Source organism: Rana temporaria, chromosome 3, assembly GCF_905171775.1.
Source record: "Rana temporaria chromosome 3, aRanTem1.1, whole genome shotgun sequence".
In the NCBI taxonomy this organism is placed as follows: Eukaryota; Metazoa; Chordata; class Amphibia; order Anura; family Ranidae; genus Rana; species Rana temporaria.
The window spans coordinates 450125645-450148106 of record NC_053491.1 but is presented as its reverse complement, the minus strand read 5'-3'; the positions used below and the strand labels follow the sequence as shown (position 1 = coordinate 450148106).

The window sequence follows — 22462 nt, the reverse complement described above, 5'->3', positions numbered from 1 at the left end:
CAAAAACCCAATCACCAGGTCCAATGACATTCTTCAGCGACTAAATGCTTGCCGTGAAGAACTGCGGCAGATACTTAGAGCAGAATATGACACCTTCTTTAAGAGATTAAAAGTTTCCTACTACTCTCAAAATAACAAAGCAGGGAAAATACTAGCTTCCCAGCTTAAACGACAGGCCCGCTCCAACCTTACGCACATCAAACACCATCTCCACAATGTAACATACCATAATCCCAGAGACATCGCCAACGCTTTTAAGGACTACTACGAAGCACTATACAACTTGAAAAAAGACCCAACTACATACCAACCCACGGACAGGGAGATTGAAGACTTTTTACAGGGGGTGCATTTACCCTCTGTGGATGGTCCTTCATTGCAAAAACTTAATTCACCCATAACAATGCAGGAAGTAGTGGATGTTATTGAATCTTTACCCATGCATAAATCCCCAGGAGCAGACGGCTTTTCTGCCGAATACTACAAAGCATTCTCCGCCATACTCGCCCCCCGATTAGTAGAAATTTACAACACAGCAGCCTCTTTAGGAACATTCCCCACGGAAATGCTCCAAGCAGTTATTGTCACCCTGCCTAAGCCTGGTAAAGACCCCTCGACCCCCCAAAATTTCAGACCCATATGCCTCCTAAACTCTGACTTAAAAATATATGCTAAGGTCCTAGCCAATAGGTTAATGGAAATCACACCCTCCCTTATTGGTCTAGATCAAGTTGGCTTTGTAAGAGGAAGACAAGCACCAGATGGGACTAGGAGGATGCTTGATCTCCTGCGCTTAGCGGAAGTCTCGCAGACCCCCAGCGCATTCATGGCCCTCGATGCAGAAAAGGCCTTTGACAGGGTCCATTGGGGATACCTGTCAGGGACCTTAAATAAATTTGGAATCTCGGGCCTAATGCACTCGGCAATCATGTCACTGTATACCACTCCCACAGCAAGGGTATACTCGTCCAGTCTCCTGTCCGACCCCTTCACTCTCTCCAATGGCACTCGTCAAGGATGTCCGTTGTCCCCAATCATCTTCTCGTTAGTGATAGAACCATTGGCAGAATACATCAGATCTAGCGATAAAATAACAGGTATAGAAACAGAATCTGAGTCTCACAAAATAGGGCTTTTTGCCGATGATATAATCTTAACTATCTCCAACCCTGCGGAATCCCTGCCAACGATTCAATCATTGCTACATAGATTCGGGCAAGTTTCATTTTACAAAGTAAACGCAACCAAATGTCATGCCTTGACGCTGAATCTATCCCAAAACGAAAAGAATAATCTAAAAAATAACTTCCCTTGCAATTGGGATCCTCCCTCAATTACCTACCTGGGTGTCCAACTTACGGCCTCCTCAAATAAAATCTATACATGCAACTTTCCCCCTCTTCTAACTAAAGTGGAGACGGAGCTTACTCAGATTGGTGCTCTACACCTTTCGTGGCTAGGAAGGATAGCAGCATATCAAATGCAAGTATTACCCAAGCTGTTATACCATTTCAGGACATTGCCCATCCCAATACCACAAAAATTCTTCACACAACTGGAAAATTCACTTAGAAAATTCATTTGGGGGAATAAGAAACCCAGGGTTGCGTTAGCACAACTCTACAAGCCTAAACGACTGGGGGGAGTGGGGCTACCCAACGCCCAATTTTATTATCGAGCAGCGGTTTTAGACCAGATGCACTACTGGTTTTCTTGCCAAACTGACAACCGTTGGTCAACAATAGAACATGCGGTCACACCTGGCCATGATCTCCCTGCGCTGGCGATAGCGGCTAGTCTACACCATAATCCAATTGCTCCACCTTATCCGACTGTACAAGCTACTATAACTGCATGGTCTGCCCTTACTAACATACACTTTACCGATATACCCACCCAAACATTACAAATTCCTCTAGCAGCATACGAGTACCTCATTCCTAATTTCACGGTTAAAACTTGGAAAAAGGTGGGGGCGCGCTACTCTATGCCCCCTCCAAGTGATCAAACCGCTGTAGACAAATATAGGATATTTCAAATCCAACACTACAATAAGGTCAATTGGAGGAGGCCTATCGAAAATTCCGCAGGCCCTTTGGGATTTCTTACGAAGCAAAACATCAAGCAAACATAAAGGGATATCTCTCTTCTATAAGCTTGCGTCTCCCCTATATGTCCAGAATAAGAGTCCTAACATGTTAAAATGGGAAGGAGAACTGCAATTGGCATTTCCATTACACCAGTGGCACGAAGCCATAAAATATAATGGGAAATCCTCGGCTTGTATAGACCACTGGGATAATGCACAGAAGCTATTGCATAGATGGTACCTAACCCCTGTCAGGTTACATAAAATAAACAGCTCTATTACACCACTATGCTGGAGAAATTGCCAGTCATCAGGGAGCCTGATTCATATATTTTGGAGTTGTAGTATCATACAAAGGTTCTGGAAAAGGGTTCAAGCAATTATTGTGGGTGTCACGTCGGTAAAATACACGCTTAACCCTGCATTTACGTTGTTGAGCTTGGGTATTGAGAATTTTCCACCGCTCATGAGAAAGGTTGTTGTGCACATACTATTTGCAGCTCGCATCTCGATAGCAAAGGAATGGCGCTCACAACAAGCACCAAACACTGCGCAAGTAATCTCTAGGGTGAACTCACAATACACGATGGAAAAAATGCTAGCCTACACGGAAAGGAGATCCCACACCTTTCATAAACACTGGGAAATATGGAAAACATCTAAATATGCACCCTCACACATATGAAACTTCTGAAATATATACAGTGTAAACGCTCTGCCTTCTAGTGGTAAAAACCGGCATATAGGTATACTTCGGTATGTTCGTTTTGAATTTATGTCCATCATTGTTCAACTGTTTCTTAGTTGGTCCCTAATTGGGTTTCAATGCGTTTTGGAAACACTTACTTGATGGTCAGGCGCCAGGGACCCTCGTTAAGGCCCTGGATAGGCTACGTAGTTTCGGTAATGCAGCTAGCCTGTTCACAATTGTACCCGAATGGGGTGTCAGGCACAACCTCCTCTGGAGGTCAACCTTTAAAGAGAATATGTAGTCTTCATATGTACAATATCTATATCATCCTGTAAGATGTATTCCTTTGTATTGCTGTTTATACCTTTGAAATGATCTATTGTACCATCTTTGTATAGTATGATAATACTCTAATAAAAAAACTATTGTTCAAAAAAAAAAATCCTGCAAAGGTTGGTGCTGACCACACTCACGATCCTCTAAAATTAAACAATAAAACATCCATGAAGCCACCCCAAAATTACATTATTTACCAGAATCACATTTGCTGCTTTTTAAGTACACCAACCTTGCCCTGGTGACAACGTTTGCTCCAAACTAGTGCACTACACTATGCATTATTAAAATCGACAAAATGCTATGGAACAGGAGTATGATGTCATTTAAAATGTGTGAAGAAATATCTATATTGGCCACATTAAACAACTCAGGCAGATGACACCCATCACTCTTGTTTGCTATGGCAATATGGGATATATGATGTGAAATCTAGCAGGCGTGACTCTGTGTGACTCTGTTCTCCAGGGCCTCTCCTCTACCCATGTCTACCCTGCAAATGCATCATTAATGGTCAGTGAGCCACGCATCTAACATAAAGTGTAATGTACCCCTTAAGTTACGCCCTGAGCCCATGGCCTTTGTCCTACCTATAAACACCCATGTCGCTGGCAAAATCACATTTCTTTTAGTTTGAACTCATGTTTTGGGGGTGATTTTGGGCCTGTTGTCTCCCCTGTTCTCTCCCCTGTTGGAGCCCGGCCAAGGGAAGCCTTCCTTTGTCCCCTGTGGTGTTTTTCTCTGTGCCTTTGTCCTGTGGAAAACATTACAATACAGTATATTAATTATTAGACAAAAGTAGCCAAGACAGAAAGAACAACTTTACAATTATAATGAACTGCATTAAAACTTGCATTAACTTCTTCTGTAGCCCCCACAAGAAAAAAACGCCAAGAAATTTCATCCATCTATAATGTACAGACACATAATTAGATAATTACAGGTACTTACTTTTTTTCATAATGGTGCGGTGAATGGAGTCCAAATTTTCTTGCTCTCTGTGCTTCAAATCTGACCATCGTTTGCGTATTTGGTCTTTAGTTCGTTGGACCTCATAATCTTCTTCCAATACCGCAAGGACCTTCTCCAGAACCCAGTCTTTATGGCTGTTGGGCCTATCTAAGTTCTCCATTTTGCAATCGTAATCGTATTTCTCAAAGATGCACACCATCTCCACCATCTCCCCCTTGCTCATGGAGGTGGCCTTTTGCTTTCTATAAACTCCTCCACTGCGGGGCCTGTTCGTATTCGTTGACTGCGCCATCTTCTCCCTTACACATGTACCTCCCTGAATGTCGCATGCAGAAAAAAGAATGTGGTCACGCCCCAGCGTCATGACGCACGTAGAGCGGAGCTTCACGCATGCGCAGGCTATATAAATCAAGAATGAGCGGTCGAGGTCACGGATGCATGAACGAAGCCATCGTTGCGACTCCACGTCAAGCCGAAGGGATACACGGAACGAAGGTAGGTGAATACATTGTGACACTAGTGGTTACTGCATGATTTAGCTTATAGAACCAAACCTAGATTGTAAGCAGGTTAGGAACTCAAAGCAAGCACTTATTGGTTGTATTGTATCCTTTATTGCAGAGATCTGCTAAAAGTCATGCCAAAAGCAAAGGGTGGAAAACTGAATTCACGCAAATTCATCTCTGCTTTTATCGAGCTATACAGATCTCACACCTGTCTGTGGCAGGTCAACCATAAAGACTATTCGAATAAAAATAAAAGGCAGGCAGCAATAGATCAAATGGTGGCAGAAGCAAAGACTATGTACCCCAGGGCCAACGACACTCAGATTAAAGCCAAAATTGGGAGCCTGAGGAGCACGTTTCTCAGGGAGCTCAAGAAGATCGAGGGATCAAAGATCAGGAGCTGCAGCAGATGACGTGTATCTGCCCAAGCTTTGGTACTTTAACAGCCTGATGTTTTTAAAGGACCAAACTGAGCAACGACTACATCTATCCACACTACCCTCCGCATCAGCAGAGGCCACAGATACTGAAGCTGAACCAACACAGGATGATGAAGAGGAGGAGGAGGAGCTCAGCTTGACCCAGGTATAGAATTAATACAAATCTGGTCATTCAAATATACTATGATGTTAATGTGTTGTTATGATGGCACCAAAAATCAAATGATGCTCCTTTTTCAGACACAGGACCTTGGCAGCCAAGAAGAGGCTGGGCCCAGCAGCCAGTCAACCCAATGCTGAATCCCTACATTGAACCCTCCTAGAAAAAGGGCCAAGAAGAGGCAACATCTAGATGAGGCCACAGCTGAATTTCTAAGTAGGGCCACATCGGTCATCACCACAGCACCCGATAGTGCTGAAGGGTTTGGATGTTTCATTGCCAATAAGCTGCGTGAAATAGATGCTGATCAAAGGGAGCTATGTGAGGGGATCATCGTACAGCTCCTTAGCAAGGCCAGGAAACAGGAGCTAAACCCTAATTCCCATGTCTGTGATTTAGATCGCACACCTCCAGCTACTCAACAACAGGCCTACCAACCCCAGACAAGCTACAAAGCCCAGCCAACCTACACACACCAGCCAACCTACCCACAACAGCAAAACTACCCACCCCAGCAAGCCCACTCACCCCAGCAGCATGGGGGTCAGTGGCCAACTCAGAGCCCAGATTTTAGGGGCTACTCATTTTTGCACCAAGCTTATGATTTTGTACAGATTTTTTTGGGTTGTAAATTTGTGTGGATAATTTTCTGTTTGGCTTCAAAAATTGACCGATTAATGCCAGAAAATATGCAGTTGAAATATTTTTGTGGTTTTTATTATTGTGTTGGGAGTGCCAAAGAAACAAAATGGCCTCAGCTGATGGGGATAGAAGTGTGGAGAGTGTTGTGCGTGGTTCAGTCTGGTATGCCAAAAATATCAGCCTGGTGAAGTACCACTGCCTGGGGACAGATGTCTTCTGCTACTGCTCCCCATCTTTTTGAGTCCACAATCTTCTTGTGCTCCCTATATTTAACGTAATGCTCAGGTCCCCAAGTTTGGAGATTAAAACCGAATTAATGTATGCCCTGGGGTACAGAGGCTTTGCCAATTCCACCAGTTGTTCTATTGCTGCCTTCCTGTTTTGGATATGTCATTATTTTGTAATTATTTTTATTTAAAATAAAAGGATGATGTTAAAAAGTCTTGGATTATGTGTGTAAAGTCAAATGTCAGTTTGTGAGTAGGCAGGTCCTTTGCTAAAATTAAAGGGACACAAATAGAGTAGTTGGTACTTTGGCCATCATAAATAATTGGGGATAATTGGGTTGTTAGAACTTGACACACAAAAGAATATAGAAATTTGCTTGATTCATATAAACAAAATACACTAATCCAGTAAATACATTTGTTTTTAATCCGTCCGTATCACCAGCAAAGCAGGTTTTAATATTATGACATTATAAAGAAAAAGAGAATATGCGCTGCTTTTCTAGATTTCGAAACTTGCCGCGTCACGCATGTGCTTTTTTAAATACGAACGCTAGTTTTTTACTAGACAGAAGGCTTCCGGCTGCTCTTTACTTCTGAGCATGCACATTTTTACTTTGTCCAAAAGTTGTTTTCTGTACACACGGTCGGACTTTGCACCATCAGACTTTTGTGGACGTAAAGTTGGTCCGTTTGCAGACCCAACTTTTTGTCTGATGAAAGCCAAAAAAGTTGGTCCGATGGAACGTACACACGGTCGGACAAATGCGAAAAAAGTTCCGGATTTTGAAGTTGGTTGGGCAAAAGTCCGACCGTGTGTATGGGGCTTAAGAGTATCTGGATAACATACGATCTAGCCACTGAGGATTCAATAGTCTCTACTCTGTTTGTCGGTTGACAACACAAGCCTGTTTTGACTCACGGAATGTATGTTCCCTTGAGTTCAAACAATTCCATAAGCCTGCATTTCTATCGGTGGGTCACCTCACTTGTAACATCAGTCTGCGTTCATCACCCGGATGTCAGCAAAATGTTTTTGAAGTTTCCAGTGTTTTTCACATCTCCCTTTGTGGACTCTTAAATGTTTTCTATATGGACTTCAAAGAACACTTAATATGTTTTGTTTTTGGTCTGCAATATAATACAATATTGATTTCACATATACAGTAAATATCACCACTCAGGGTTTCATACCCCAAGTTCAATTTCCATAGTCAGGTTGTTATTGCAATTTTTGACTTGGACATTTAGCGCTACACTTTATTATATTCCTTCTGTTCATATAAATGTTACAGCTGTCTTAAGGTACGGTTAACTGTGATTACTTTTTTGATATATACAGCAAGTAAAGGAAGTATTGAATAAGTCACCATTTTCCTAGGTAAATCTATTTCTAAAAGCCCTTGTGACATGACATTTACACCACATGTCAGTAACAACCCATGCAATCCATCCATACAAAAATAAAAATAAGTTCAGAAATGACGTTATGTGTATTAACCTGGAATGACACAGGGAAAAAGTATTGAACGCGCTAACAGAAATGTAATTAATAATTTGTACACATTCCTTTGTTGGTTGCTTCAAGATGCCTCCTGTATGGAGAAACTAGTCACATGCATTGCTATTGACATGAAATTGTCACCACATGTCCGTAACAACCCATGAAATCCATACATACAAAAACAAAACAAATAAGTTCACAAGTTATGTGTAATAACCTGGAATGACACAGGGAAATAGTGTTGAACATGCTAACTGAAATGTATTTAATACTTGGTACAAAATAGTTTGTTGGCCGTGAAGAAGGTAATTCTTCCGGAGAGCAAGTGGATAAAGTCCATTCATTCCAAAATTAAACGTTAAAATCTTGAATGTTCTGACAATTTTTTTTACGAATTTTCATTTTGAAATATTACTAGTGTATGTCCAGCTTTACTTTGAAATAATTTGCTTGTGAACTTGATGAAGGGCTGGTCACCAGAAATTGTAGCTCCTCATAATAACTTGTGCATACATTTCCACTAAAGAGAGAGAATTAAAAAACAAGTTAATAAAGTTGCATATCTATGTCATGTGGAAATCGCTCAGTCTTTCAATCTTCCAGTCATCCTTTCTATAAATATATATATACACACACACACTTTATTGTTAAAAGTACTTTACAGGCAGATGAATTTTAATGGCCTCCCAGTCTTAGTCCGTAGGATTCAATATTGAGATGGCCCACCCTTTGCAGCTATAACGACTTCAACTCTTCTGGGAAGGCTGACCACAAGGTTTGGAGTGTGTCTATGGGAATGCCTGACCAATCTTTCAGAAGCGCATTTGTGCACTTGTGTTGTAATAAGAAGGGGCTATCCAAAAACTGTTCCCACAAAGTTAGGAACATGAAGTCATCCAAAATGTTTTGGTTTGCTGACACCTTAAGGCCCCGTACACACGGTCGGACCAAACCGATGAGACTGGCCCGTCAGACCGTTTTCATCGGTTCACCTCTGAAGTGGACGTATGGCCTGATATGTGTACACACCATCAGTCCAAAATCCGATCGGGTCAGAACGCGGTGACGTCAAACACACGACGTGCTGAATAAAACGAAGTTCAATGCTTCCAAGCATGCGTCGACTTGATTCTGAGCATGCGTGGGTTTTGAACCGATGCTTTTCTGTACTAACCATCGGTTTGGTCCGATGGGGCAGCGGTCCATCGGTTCGGTTTTGAAGCATGTTTAGAAATTTTGGACCGAAGGAAACCAGACCGATAGCCTATACACACGGTCGGTTTTGTCCGATGAAAATGAACTTCGGTTCATTCTCATCGGATCAAACCGACCGTGTGTACGGGGCCTAAGAGTTACATTCACTGGAATGAAGGGGCCAATTCCAACTCCTGTAAAACAACCCCACGCCATAATCCCCTCATCACACAATTTGTACAAGTGCAAAAAGCTTAGATCCATAGAGACATAGACAAGCGAGCTTGGGGTGAAGAAACTTGACTGGCCTGCACAGAAGCCTGACCTCATCCCAATAGATCACCTTTGGGATGAATTAGAGCGGAGACTGTGAGCCAGGCCTTCTTGTCCAACATCAGTGCCCAACCTCACAAATGTGCTTCTGGATGAATGGTCAAACATTCCTATAGACACACTCTTAAACCTTGTGGACAGCCTTCCCAGAAAATTTTAAGCAGTTATATCTGTAAAGGGAGGACCAACTCAATATTGAACCTTACGGAATAAGATTGGGATGTCACTTAAGTTCATGTGTAAAGCCATAATGTTGTTCCCAAATTGAGATTCATCTGTATTCAATATTTGTTACATAACAATTTATTTTCATATTCCTATAGATCTTAATCAGCGCAATATGATCCATGAGAAATCCTTCAGCAAAGCTCAGTAATCATCAGAGAATTAACACAGGAGAGAGGACTTTTTCAATACTCAGAATTTAACAAGTGCATTTCAGAGAAGAAATTTTTTTGCCACCAGAAGAAGATTCAGAAATGGAAAACATGTTTAAATGTTTGAAATGTGACAAGAATTTCTCAAGAAAGGCATATTTTATTATACATATGAGGGGTCACACCGGAGAGAAGCCATTTTAATGCTCAGAATGTGATAAATGTTTCTCATCAAACGACAGTCTTACTAAACACCAGAGAATTCACACCGGAGAGAAACCATATAGTTGTTCAGAATGTACTGAGAGCTTCTCACTATCGGCATCTCTTTTTTACCACCAGAAGAAGGTTCACCAAGTAGAAAAAACATTTAAGTGCACAGAATGTGACAAGTGTTTTTATATAAAGTCACAACTTATTTCTCATCAAAGAAGTCACACAGGAGAGAAGCCATTCAGATGTTCAGAATGTGACAAATGTTTTGCTAAAAAATCTAAACTTAAAGCGGGAGTTCACCCATTTCTAAAAATTTTTTTTTTCTTCCCCTAGATTCCTGCTCGTTCGGTCTAGGGGAATCGGCTATTTGTATTAAAATAGGTGCAGTACTTACCCGTTTTCGAGCTGCATCTTCTTCCAACGCTTCCGGGTATGGTCTTCGGGAGCGGGCGTTCCTTCTTGATTGACAGTCTTCCGAGAGGCTTCCGACGGTCGCATCCATCGCGTCACTCGTAGCCGAAAGAAGCCGAACGTCGGTGCGGCTCTATACTGCGCCTGCGCACCGACGTTCGGCTTCTTTCGGAAAATCGTGACGCGATGGATGCGACCGTCGGAAGCCTCTCGGAAACCTGTCAATCAAGAAGGAACGCCCATTCCCGAAGCCCATACCCGGAAGCGACGGAGAGGATGCGTCTCGTAAACGGGTAAGTACTGCACATATTTTTAAATAAATAGCCGATTCCCCTAGTAATAACGAGCAGGAATCTAAGGGGGAAAAGTGCCCTCTAAGGGTGAACCCCCGCTTTAAGCAACACCTAAGGATTCACACAGGAGAAAGACCATTTATGTGCTCAGAATGTGACCAATGCTTTAAACGAAGTTATCATCTCACGCAACACAAGAAGATTCACACTGGAGAGAAGCCATTTAGATGCTCAGAATGTGACAAATGTTTTGGTGAAAAATCTGCACTCAAGCAACACCACAGGATTCACACAGGAGAAAGGCCATTTATGTGCTCAGAATGTGATCAATGCTTTAAACAAAATAATCATCTTATAAAACACAAGAAGATTCACACAGGAGAGAAGCCATTTAGATGCTCAGAATGTGACAAATGCTTTGCGCAAATTTTTTATCTTACTCAACACAAAAGAGTTCACACTGGAGAGAAGCCTTATAGATGTCCAGAATGTGACACATGCTTTGTAAATAAACAGTACTTAACTCAACACCAAAAAGTTCACACAGGAGAGAAGCCATTTAGATGTCCAGAATGTGGCAAATGCTTTTCGCAAAAATCTCATCTTAATCAACACCAAAAAGTTCACACAGGAGAAAACACATTCAAATGTTTGAAGTGTGACACGTGTTTTAATCAAAAGACAGCTCTTACTCGTCACAAGAGGATTCACAAAGGAAAAGAAGCCAATTCAATTAGTTAAATATGAATGTTATAAATATTTCAGATGGTGTGTGTGTGTGTATATATGTACTTAAAGCTGATCTCCAGCTTTTATTGAATTAACATATTTAATTTGGAGCAAGCTGGTCCAAACAAACTATTAATTTCTCTAAGATGTGCATTGGCACTTCTCAACCACCCAAACAGCTTTGTATTTTCTGAATGAATGCAAAGCTTCCTCTGACTGGCTGAGGCAGAGAATTTGAGCTAATTGTGCTCTAATTGGATAAAGATTATTCATAATGCTTTATTTAAGTGTACTTTTCATACTTGCATGGAGAACATTTGTTTTCTGTTTAAACATCTTTTGTATTTTTTTTTATTTTATAATAAAATGCATGATTACAAAAACATGAGTTTACAAAAGTGTGAGAACATAAAAATACCTCTATGGTGTGTGTACTTTTCTACATTTCTTATAATCTGTGAATGAGGCATTTCTAAATGATTTACATATAAAGTTTTTTTTTTTTTTTTTTTTTTTTTTACTTGTATAATAAAAGGTTACAACACTTAGGGGTAGATTTACTAAAACTAAAGTGCAAAATCTGGTGCAGCTGTGCATAGTAACCAGTTTCTTCAGCTTGCTCATTTAAACTTTGAAAAAAAAACGTAAAAGAAAAAAAAAGCATTAACACTGCCTAATTGCACACACACACAGTACTGGTGCACACCCTGCAATGCTTTCTGGGCTTCAATTTCCCATATGCAGGACCAACGGCTGGAGGGGAAGCAGAATAGCGGACACATATCTGCTCAATGTCTGTCACTTCCAGGTCAACATCTAGGTGTCCCCATCTAGCTCAGCCATGAAGTAATGTTTTGTGACATGCAGAGTCTTTTAGGCCCTGTGTATCTCAATAAAGAGAACATGTCACCTATGTTTTCATCACATTGGGGACTATGTGATGAAAACAAAGGTTGAGAAGTTTTTTTGCAAAAAAATTAAGTTGGTCCCAAGCACATAAAATCCCCCCACATTAATGCACATAGGAATGTGTTGGGGTTGCCTATACATGAAAAGATTGATGGCATCGCACATGTTGCATAACGCCATGCACGCCAGAGTTAGAGCAATAATTCTTGCACAAGACCTCCTCTGTAACACTTAACTGATACTTATAGGGGGCTTTCAAAACGTTGCTTATAGATAATTTATGGTACTGAATTTTGTCGCCATTTCACGGGCACACACAAATTGAGGGTTTAACATGTTGGGTATCGAATTTTCAGCACAACCTCATATTTTTTATATTTTTTTTAAACTTTTGATAATTCATTACATTTGTAATTACATTTGTACATTACATTTGTGTTTGCCCTAAAATTTACTTTAGTGTTTTTTTTTACTGAAAGTTTGCATTTCCTAGACCTTTGCGGTAATATCATGTGACATAAAAATTAGAACTTCCAGTATTTTTTTCTCTTAAGGTGTCTGCTTTCAGAAAATATATGAGGTTTTACGTCATCTTTAGGGCTAAATAATTTTTTAAACATCCAGTAGATGTCCTGAAATCTTTGTGGAGTTTCAGAACCAATGGTGCCGGTTTCCTTCCCACCGAAAGTTTTTTTTCCGCCAGTGTGCGGCCTTCTCATCAAATCATTCTGAGCAGCTCATGAGCCGACAAAATGGTTTCCAAAGCAGTGGGAGGGGATGTCCCCCCTCCCACCGCTCTCCAGAAAGATTTGAGTTTTTCCACAGATCTCTCCATAAAGAGGACCCATCATCATTATCCTTCTATTGCAATATAATAATAAAGGGAGCATGTAAAACTAAAAAGTAAAATTTAAATATTAATAAAAAAATGTAAACCTCCATCTCTCTGTGCTCACGCACAGAAGCAAACGCTTATGTAAATCGGTCACGCATATGTAAATGGTATTCACACCACACATGTGAGGCATCGGTGTGAACGTTGGAGCAAGAGCAATCAATTCATCACTAGACCTCCTCTGTGTCCAGTAACCTGTAAAGGCTTTAAAGTGTCGCCTGTAGAAATTTTTAAGTACCGTAGTTTTTCGCTATTCCACGAATGGGTGCAATTTTAAAGCATGACATGTTGGGTATTTATTTATGGGGCATGACATCATCTTTCACATTATACAAAAAATAGGGGTAAATATTATGTGTGTTTTTGTTTTTTTAATCATTAACCACTTGCCGCCCGCCAATGACAGATTGACGTCGGCAAAGTGGTTGTAGAATCCTGACTGGACGTCATATGACGTCCTCAGGATTCTGAGCCGCTGCGCGCCCCCGGGGGCGCGCATCGCGCCGATCGTTGTTGCGGGGTGTCAGTCTGACACCCCGCAACACCGATCTCGGTAAAGAGTCTCTCATGGAGACTCTTTACCACGTGATCAGCCGTGTCCAACCACGGCTGATCACGATGTAAACAGGAAGAGCCGTCGATGGCTCTTCCTCACTCGCGTCTGACAGACGCGAGTAGAGGAGAGCCGATCGGCGGCTCTCCTGACAGGGGGGGGGTTCGCGCTGATTGTTTATCAGCGCAGCCACCCCTCGGATCGCCACATGGACCACCAGGGATGCCCACAAGGGAAGGGCAAAACAAAAAAAAATGGGAAAAAAAAAAGATGCAAAAAAAAAAAAGATGCCAATCAGTGCCCACAAATGGGCACTGACTGGCAACAAGTAAATCAGTGCCGCCCCACAGTGTCCATCAGTGCCGCCCCACAGTGTCCATCAGTGCCACCCCACAGTGTCCATCAGTGCCACCCCACAGTGCCCATCGGTGCCACCCCACAGTGCCCATCTGTGCCGCCCATGAGTGCCCATCTGTGCCGCCCATCAGTGCCGCCTATGTGTGCCCATGAGTGCCGCCTATGTGTGCCCATCAGTGCCGCATACCAGCGCCGCCAATCAGTGCCACCTCATCTGTGCAGTCAGTACTACCTTGTCGATGTCCATCAGTGCCATCTCATCTGTGCCCATCAGTGCCACCATATCAGTGCCTGTAATTGAAAGAGAAAACGTACTTATTTACAAATAAAATTACAGAAAAAAATAAAAACGTAATCTTTTTAAAAAATGTCGGTCTTTTTTTAGTTGTTGCGCAAAAAAAAAAATCGCAGAGGTGATCAAATACCACCAAAAGAAAGCTCTATTTGTGGGTAAAAAAGGACGCCAATTTTGTTTGGGTACAGTGTAGCATGACCGCGCAATTGCCATTCAAATTGCGACAGTGCTGAAAGCTGAAAATTGGCTTGGGCGGGAAGGTGTATACGTATGGAAGTGGTTAAAGTATTTTTTTTTCCCAACAAATTGTGTTTGGAAAACCGCTGTTCAAATACCGTGTGAGGTAAAAAATTACAACAATGGCCATTTTATTTCATAGGGTCTCTGCTAAAAAATGTATGTTTGGGGGTTATATGTAATTTTCTAAAAGATAAAATACAGATTTAAACTTGTCAGAAAAACAGTGTCGGAAAAATTCAGGTCGGCAAGTGGTTAAAAAAAATTCCTCTTACCTCCCTCTGAGTTAAGCTGACCTGTAAGCCAGCATGCAAGCTTGTATTCATAGAGCAAGAGAGCAGTGAAAGTGCAGCACCCTACTATTTGTATACCATTTATCACGCCCTGCAGCTTTGGGGGTTGCTTAGAGAGGAGTAAACAGAAATTAGTTGAAATAAGCTTTTTAGTGAAAAATTTACCCAGCCTGTTTTTCATAGATTTTAGGTTTTGAGGAGTCTTCCATTCCACCCCTTCCACACCATGCATGTTCCACCCCTTCCACACCATGCATGTTAAATTCAAACCCTAAGGTAACTCCCTGCCTGTGGATGCTGCGAGGCGATCCCAAATCTGGCTCATGGTTACCGCTTTTGGTGCTGAAATTCCACCCGAGCCACACTCGGGAATATCGCCAGGGGGGTTAAACACCATATAAAATAAGCTTGGCCCTTAAGTGGTTAAAAGAGAAGATTTTGGGGTGTCTTATGAATGATTTCACCCAAGATTCACAACACTTTTCTAACAATTACACATTTTCAGACAACATTCAAATGTGTGCATTCACTTTATTTATCACAGTGGTATTCACCCATTTTCAAAACAGATTTACACAATATACACTGGGGAAAATGAACTGAAGCAACTTAAAGATAAAGGTTGGTCTCTGCAGTGCATGTACTGTGAGATCAATTTTATCAGGGACGAGAGAGGTGCCCTCCCTCATCTCCACTGCTTACCGGAGCTTTCGTTACCGGCGGAGACGATCCAATGCTTTTTCCTAATGGGCAGGAAGTCGAATGAGAGAATAAAAATAAAAATATTTTTTTTTTATTTATTTTTTAAAGCGCCCCGTCCCTCTGTGTTTGCACGCAGAAGTGAGGTATCACCACAATCACTAGAGTGAGAGCAATATTTCTAGCTAAAGACCTCCTCTGTAACTCAAAACTGGTAACGTGTAGAAAGTTTTAAACGTCACCTATGGAGATTTTTAAGGGTCAAAGTTTGTCGCCATTCCACGAGCCTGGCGCAATTTTGAAGCATAACATGTTGGGTATCAATTTACTCGGTGTAACATTATCTTTTACAATATATAAAAAATTGGGCTAACTTTACTAATTTCTTATTTTTTTATTAAAAAAAAGTGTATTCTTTCCAAAAAAATTGCATTTGTAAGACCGCTGCGCAAATACGTTGTGACATAAAGTGACAATGACCACCATTTTATTCTCTAGGGTGTCTGAAAAAAATATATAATGTTTGGGGGTTCAAAATTATTTTCTAGCAAAAAATGATTTTAACCAGTTCCCGACCCCCGCATGTACATATACGTCCACAATATGGCACGTACAGGCACATGGGCGTACACGTACGTCCTTGCCTATTAGCGGGTGGGGGGTCCGATCGGGACCCCCCCGCTACATGCGGAGGTCGGGTCCGCTCGGGGAGCGATCCGGGACCACGGCGCGGCTATTTGTTTATAGCCGCTCCGTCGCGATCGCTCCCCGGAGCTGAAGAACGGGGAGAGCCGTATGTAAACACGGCTTACCCGTCCTTCACTATGGCGGCGCATCGATCGCGTCATTCCCTTTATAGGGAAGACACGATCGATGACGTCATTCCTACAGCCACACCCCCCTACAGTTGTAAACACATACTAGGTGCACCCTAACTCCTACAGCGCCACCTGTGGTTAACTCCCAAACTGCAACTGTCATTTTCACAATAAAGAATGCAATTTAAATGCATTTTTTGCTGTGAAAATGACAATGGTCCCAAAAATGTGTCAAAATTGTCCGAAGTGTCCGCCATAATGTCGCAGTCACGAAAAAAATTGCTGATCGCCGCCATTAGTAGTAAAAAAAAAAAAATTAATAAAAATGCAATAAAACTATCCCCTATTTTGTAAACACTATAAATTTTGCGCAAACCAATCGATAAACGCTTATTGCGATTTTTTTTTTTACTAAAAATAGGTAGAAGAATACGTATCGGCCTAAACTGAGGAAAAAAAATGTTTTTATATATGTTTTTGGGGGATATTTATTATAGCAAAAAGTAAAAAATATTGCATTTTTTTCAAAATTGTCGCTCTATTTTTGTTTATAGCGCAAAAACTAAAAACCGCAGATGTGATCAAATACCACCAAAAGAAAGCTCTATTTGTGGGGAAAAAAGGACGCCAATTTTGTTTGGGAGCCACGTCGCACGACCGCGCAATTATCTGTTAAAGCGACACAGTCCCGAACTGTAAAAACACCTTGGGTCTTTAGGCTGCATATTGGTCCGGGGCTTAAGTGGTTAAACACCATATAAAATAGGATTGGCCCTTAAGTGGTTAAAAGAGAAGATTTTGGAATGTCTTATGAATGATTTCACCCAAGATTCACAACAATTTTCGAACAACAATTACACATTTCCAGACAACATTCAAATGTGTGCATTCACTTTATTTATCACAGTGGTATTCATCCATTTTCAAAACAGATTTACACAATATACACTGGGGAAAATAGAATGAAACAACATTCACTCGTGTATACCACATCTTTTTTCTAATGGAAGACATGCTATTTTGTATTATCCATCCTATTTATCACTTAGAGAATTTTAGATTGGTTATGAAATTGACCAAGCAAACAATTTAATTATTACTTTTCTGGTTTAAGGTGAGGATAGTGTATTTTTAGGTGCTTTTTGCTTTGGATGCTTTGTATTTTAACTATATATCTTTCTAGCAGCGGGACATCTAAGTATCTCTTTGTCCTATGCTGAGGAAGTCCCGCCCACGGGACGTAACGCGTATGAGGGGGAGGAGCTGCGTATGACGTCACCCGCAATTGCCGCTGTATGCTGTACACACTTGTTAGTGTTATCCAACTGTGAGCCTGCACTCGGCTGAGAGTGCTGTCACATGTGAGTGTACTGCTATTGTCTTTTAAAATAAATGCTGTTTTTGCTACTGAGAGCATTAGATCTCTCTCCCTTTTTATTCCATATGCATCAAATTGCTGTTACCTATGGGCCTTCTATTGTTATCTGGAGATGTCAAGCGACCTTCTGACCATTAACATTAGGACCTGAGATTGATTACTATGCTTTGTGACCTCCTTGAAGGTCGAATTTATGAGGTGAGAGGCCATCTTTACTTCTTGGTGGAGGATCTCTGTCTGGTCACCTGGTTTGAACCCGCACCACTTAATGAAATTTATATGGATTTCTCCTCTACACCTTCACGTATGGACTTTTTTCTGTTTTGTATCATTATTTAATGTTTGCGCTGCACTGTTTCACTATATATGCTGTTTTTGGGAAGTTTATTTGAATTTATCCTGAGTGCTGGCTAGCAATTTCTTCTTGTATTATTTTTTTTCCAGCGCTGAATACTTTCTTTTTTGTTTTTTGCCTATTTTGGGCTGGACCGACGCTCAGATGCAACCCCATCTCTTTAGATACTATGGGCCAGATTCAGGTAGAATTGCGGCTGGGTAACGTATCGTAGATACGTTACACCGCCGCAAGTTTTCATCGCAAGTGCCTGATTCACAAAGCACTTGCGATGAAAACTACGCCGGCGTAAGCCAGCGTAATTTAAATGGGCGTGTGCCATTTAAATTAGGCACGCTCCCGCACCGGACCTACTGCGCATGCTCCGTTTCATAACTCCCGCCGTGCTTTGCACGAAGTGACATCATTTTTTTAAACGGCGACACGCGTAGCGTAATTCCGTATTCCCGAACGTGTTACGCAAACGACGTGACATTTTTTATTTTGACGCGGGAACGACGGCCATACTTTAGACAGCAATACGTTTGCTGACTAAAGTTAAGGCACCAAAAACGACGCCTAACTTTGCGACGGGAAACTAGACTAACGGCGACGTAGCGAACGCAAAAAACCGCCGTAACTCCTAATTTGCATACCCGACGCTGGTTTACGACGCAAACTCCCCCCAGCGGTGGCCGCAGTACTGCATCCTAAGATCCGACAGTGTAAAACAATTACTTAGTGATATCTATGCGTAACTGATTCTATGAATCAGTCGCATAGATACTCTAAGAGATACGACGGAGTATCTGAGATACTCCGTCGTATCTCCTTTGTGAATCTGGGCCTTTGTATTCATAAGATTGTACTTATAAGATCAATCGGATCGAGCTAAAAAGAACCACAATTGCACTGCTCCCTACCTGTGACCCCATATGACGGTCTAATACCAGAAACATGTCGGGCACTATGGAACCATCTTTTTAGGAGAGTTTTGTTTTGTTATACATTGTGGTATATGTGTTGTTTTTTGTATTGTACATGTATATCTGTTGTACACATGCACACTGTGTTCTAGTTATTTATTACGTGTGCATATTTCCAGGGGAGGGCTGGCAGCCTTAGGCCTGGGGGGCAAGTCTAGTCAAGTGGCCCATTGAACCAGCTCACCATCCATCTGTTCCACATTGCCCGCACAGAGAGGGCGACTGCTCCACATTGCCCGCACAGAGGGCGACTGCTCCACATTGCCCGCACAGAGGGCGACTGCTCCACATTGCCCGCACAGAGAGGGCGACTGCTCCACATTGCCCGCACAGAGAGGGCGACTGCTCCACATTGCCCGCACAGAGAGGGCGACTGCTCCACATTGCCCGCACAGAGGGCGACTGCTCCACATTGCCCGCACAGAGAGGGCAACTGCTCCACATTGCCCGCATAGAGAGACTGTTCCACATTGCCCACATAGAGAGAGGGAGACTGCTCCACATTGCCGAGAGAGAGAGAGAAGTTGCTCCACATTGCCGAGAGAGAGAGAGAGAGAAGTTGCTCCACATTTCCAGCACAGAGAAAGACTGTTCCACATTGCCGGAACAGAGAGAAAAATCGCTCCACATTGCGCAACATTGCTTCCAGAGAGAAATGGCAGTCTCTCTCTGTGCGGTCAATGTGAAGTGGTCCCTCTCTCTCTGTGGACGCTGCTGTGCATGTGCAGGCACAGGCCTGTGCACTGGCCCCCAGGACCAGATTAAAGGCATTGTGGGCCTGGTGCGGCAGTGGAGCAGATTTAGAAGCAGCAGGGATATGATGTAAGTAACCCAGCTATCCTCTTACTGGCCACCCTCCTGCTTTTCCAGGAGCTTGTGCCCAGACTTGGTTGCAGCCACACATGTGTAATGCTAGGCCTGGCATTTGATTTGCCATGCTTCTGTAAGAGAAATGTGTCGCTGTGTGCTCTGAGGTGAACATTTCCCAGCCATCAGAATACAGTGATCACTGCCGGCAGCTATAGCAGCCAACAGTGATTGACAAAAAGAAAAAAAAAGGACACGCTGGTTGTACTGAAGTCAGTTGATAGATCGAATTTTGTATAACCAGTCTGCACATTGATTGAAATTCTGCCAGTTCAGCAGAAATTTCAATCTATCTACGATGGCCTAAGTCCACCAGTCTCTGGGTTTAATAATATCCTCAAATCTTCTGAAAGGGGCGCTCCACTTAGGTGTAGAAATTCACTTTGAACTTCACCTTATTTCCAGAACTCTCATTATGTATTAGATGTGCAAAGAATAAGGTGAGAGAACATTTAATAACTACAGAGAGTAATAGAAATAATGTGGAGTTCAATGTGAATTACCTAGAGGGACTGGCATTTAGGAGGTTAATAACAGTCAGGGAGGAAATTAGATATCACCTCCTCACTGCCTGTCAAATGTCTCTGAAAAGTGACCTGAGCATTGATCACTTTTCAGTGGAGTGGCAGTGCCTACTAAGGGGGGGGGGGGGGCGCACAAGCAAACTGAAAAAATTCTGAAAAAAACATCAAATGCAGCCACTGCGCCCCATCAAATGCAGCCACTGCGCCTCATCAAATGCAGCCACTGCACCATATCAAATGCAGCCACTGTCCCCATCAAATGCAGCCACTGTACCATATCAAATGCAGACACTGCGCCCCATCAAATGCAGCCACTGCGCCCCATCAAATGCAGCCACTGCGCCCCATCAAATGCAGCCACTGCGCCCCATCAAATGCAGCCACTGTCCCCATCAAATGCAGCCACTGTACCCCATCAAATGAAGCCACTGTACCCCATCAAATGCAGCCACTGTACCCCATCAAATGCAGCCACTGTACCCCATCAAATGAAGCCACTGTACCCCATCAAATGCAGCCACTGTACCCCATCAAATGCAGCCGCTGTGACACCCCCTCCAGACACGGACACCTAAATAGGGGGTGGGAACGGTGGCCATGGATCAATTCATGCAAGGCAGGAATCGATCAATTTTACATATAGGGGGTGGCATGATTATTGGGGCAGCGCCCGTGCACCCTTAATGGACTGGCCACCACTGCACTGGTGTGCTGGCGATTTTCCATAGCTGCAGTCCCTCAGACTTCTTTTAGGTTGTGCGTTTTTGCTGCATTTTCTGGAATTGCACCAAAGATGCAGCATGCAGGACTTTATGTGCACTTTCAGAACATGCAGCAAAAATGTACAACCTAATAGACGTCTATGGGATTGGGGATAACATGCAGCAAGACAGTGCCAGTACATCAGCATTGCGACCAAACTGCAGCATACATGTGCCACATCAAAAAACATAGGAGGGCAAGAAACTGTCACAGGCTGCAGTGCTAGTAAAAACAGGCTGCTGGTAATATGCAGAGGGGGGGGAGAGAGAGCAGGAAAGGAGGGAGGAGAAGGCTCACTTGTCACTTACTTGATGGCAATGGACAGTCCCAGCCAGGTGGCACACTTTATTTTTATTTTTTTCTAAGGCTGTGGAAGCTGAGCAGACGGCTCTGTTTTAACTTTCCCGCCCACATATCGTCTTCACAGACAACACACGTTCTGCCAGAAGTGTGGGCGGGGAAAGAGAGAGAAGATCCACCCAGCCTCTGATAGTTAGAGCTTCGTGTGGAGGAGGGAGGGGCTGAACTCTGTAACACACAGACTGTGTCAGCCCAGAACAGAATCATCGCTGCAGTACTGAATTCGGCCGTGCCTGCCACCCAAGCTGCCGCTCTCAGCCAGCTCAACGGCCCTTGTAAAGAATATTGGAGCGGCCCGGGGGGAAGATGCATGCCTGTCACCCAGGCCAGTCCGCCCCTACATATTTCATTATTGGGATGAATGCTTTTAAACCTCTAGTATATATAATGTCAATATATGTTACTGTGAGGGGGAGTGGGGGGGCATAAATTGTAACCCAACACCCAAACAAAAGAAGAATACATTTAAAATGTATTTCATGCTACATTTTTCATATTATGGCAATCGCAAGTAAATCAGTTCTAAATTCTTTATGATGTCACCTTTTGAGAGCATTTTATCTTCTATGTAAAGGAAACTGGAAATTAGATATGGTATAACATCAATATGAAAGGGTACTTTTTTGGAACCTTTTATACAGACAAAGTTGAGTTGGATTTGCAAATTATTGGATTCAAAGTTGATACAGTTAAGCGAGAAATCTCCACAAAATGAAAAAAAAAGTTTACACTTTCACAGTTGCTTCCATTTAAAAAAGAAAGACAAATATAATCTGAAACTAGTTAAAGCTGCATATATTAAAGCAAATTAGAACATCTGCATAAAACAAAAACATCACAGTATAAAGTTAAATTAAGTACAGTAAATTAAAATTTCTTTGTCCTGGTGACCTTTTAAATTAACTTTTTCTTTGTTTAGAGAATCTGCTTGTGCCTCCTGTGTAATGAATTGAATGCAAAAAATAATACTCCCACCATTGTTATGTTCCAACACCCCTGATCCCCACTGGGATTTTCTGCACCATTGATCTACATTTAGTTGGATGTACATAGGGTAAAGGGGAGCATACATATG

General features: G+C 42.3%; 1 long non-coding RNA gene across 1 annotated transcript in view; it reads left to right on the top strand.

Annotated features, from left to right (window-relative positions):
- Nucleotides 1-9968, top strand: part of LOC120933426 — a 58938-nt gene extending 48970 nt beyond the window's left edge. Inside the window, exon 3 of the long non-coding RNA XR_005748088.1 lies at nucleotides 9418-9968. This is a non-coding gene — a long non-coding RNA (uncharacterized LOC120933426). The remainder of the gene's footprint in view (nucleotides 1-9417) is intronic.
- The last annotated feature ends 12494 nt before the right edge of the window (nucleotides 9969-22462 follow it).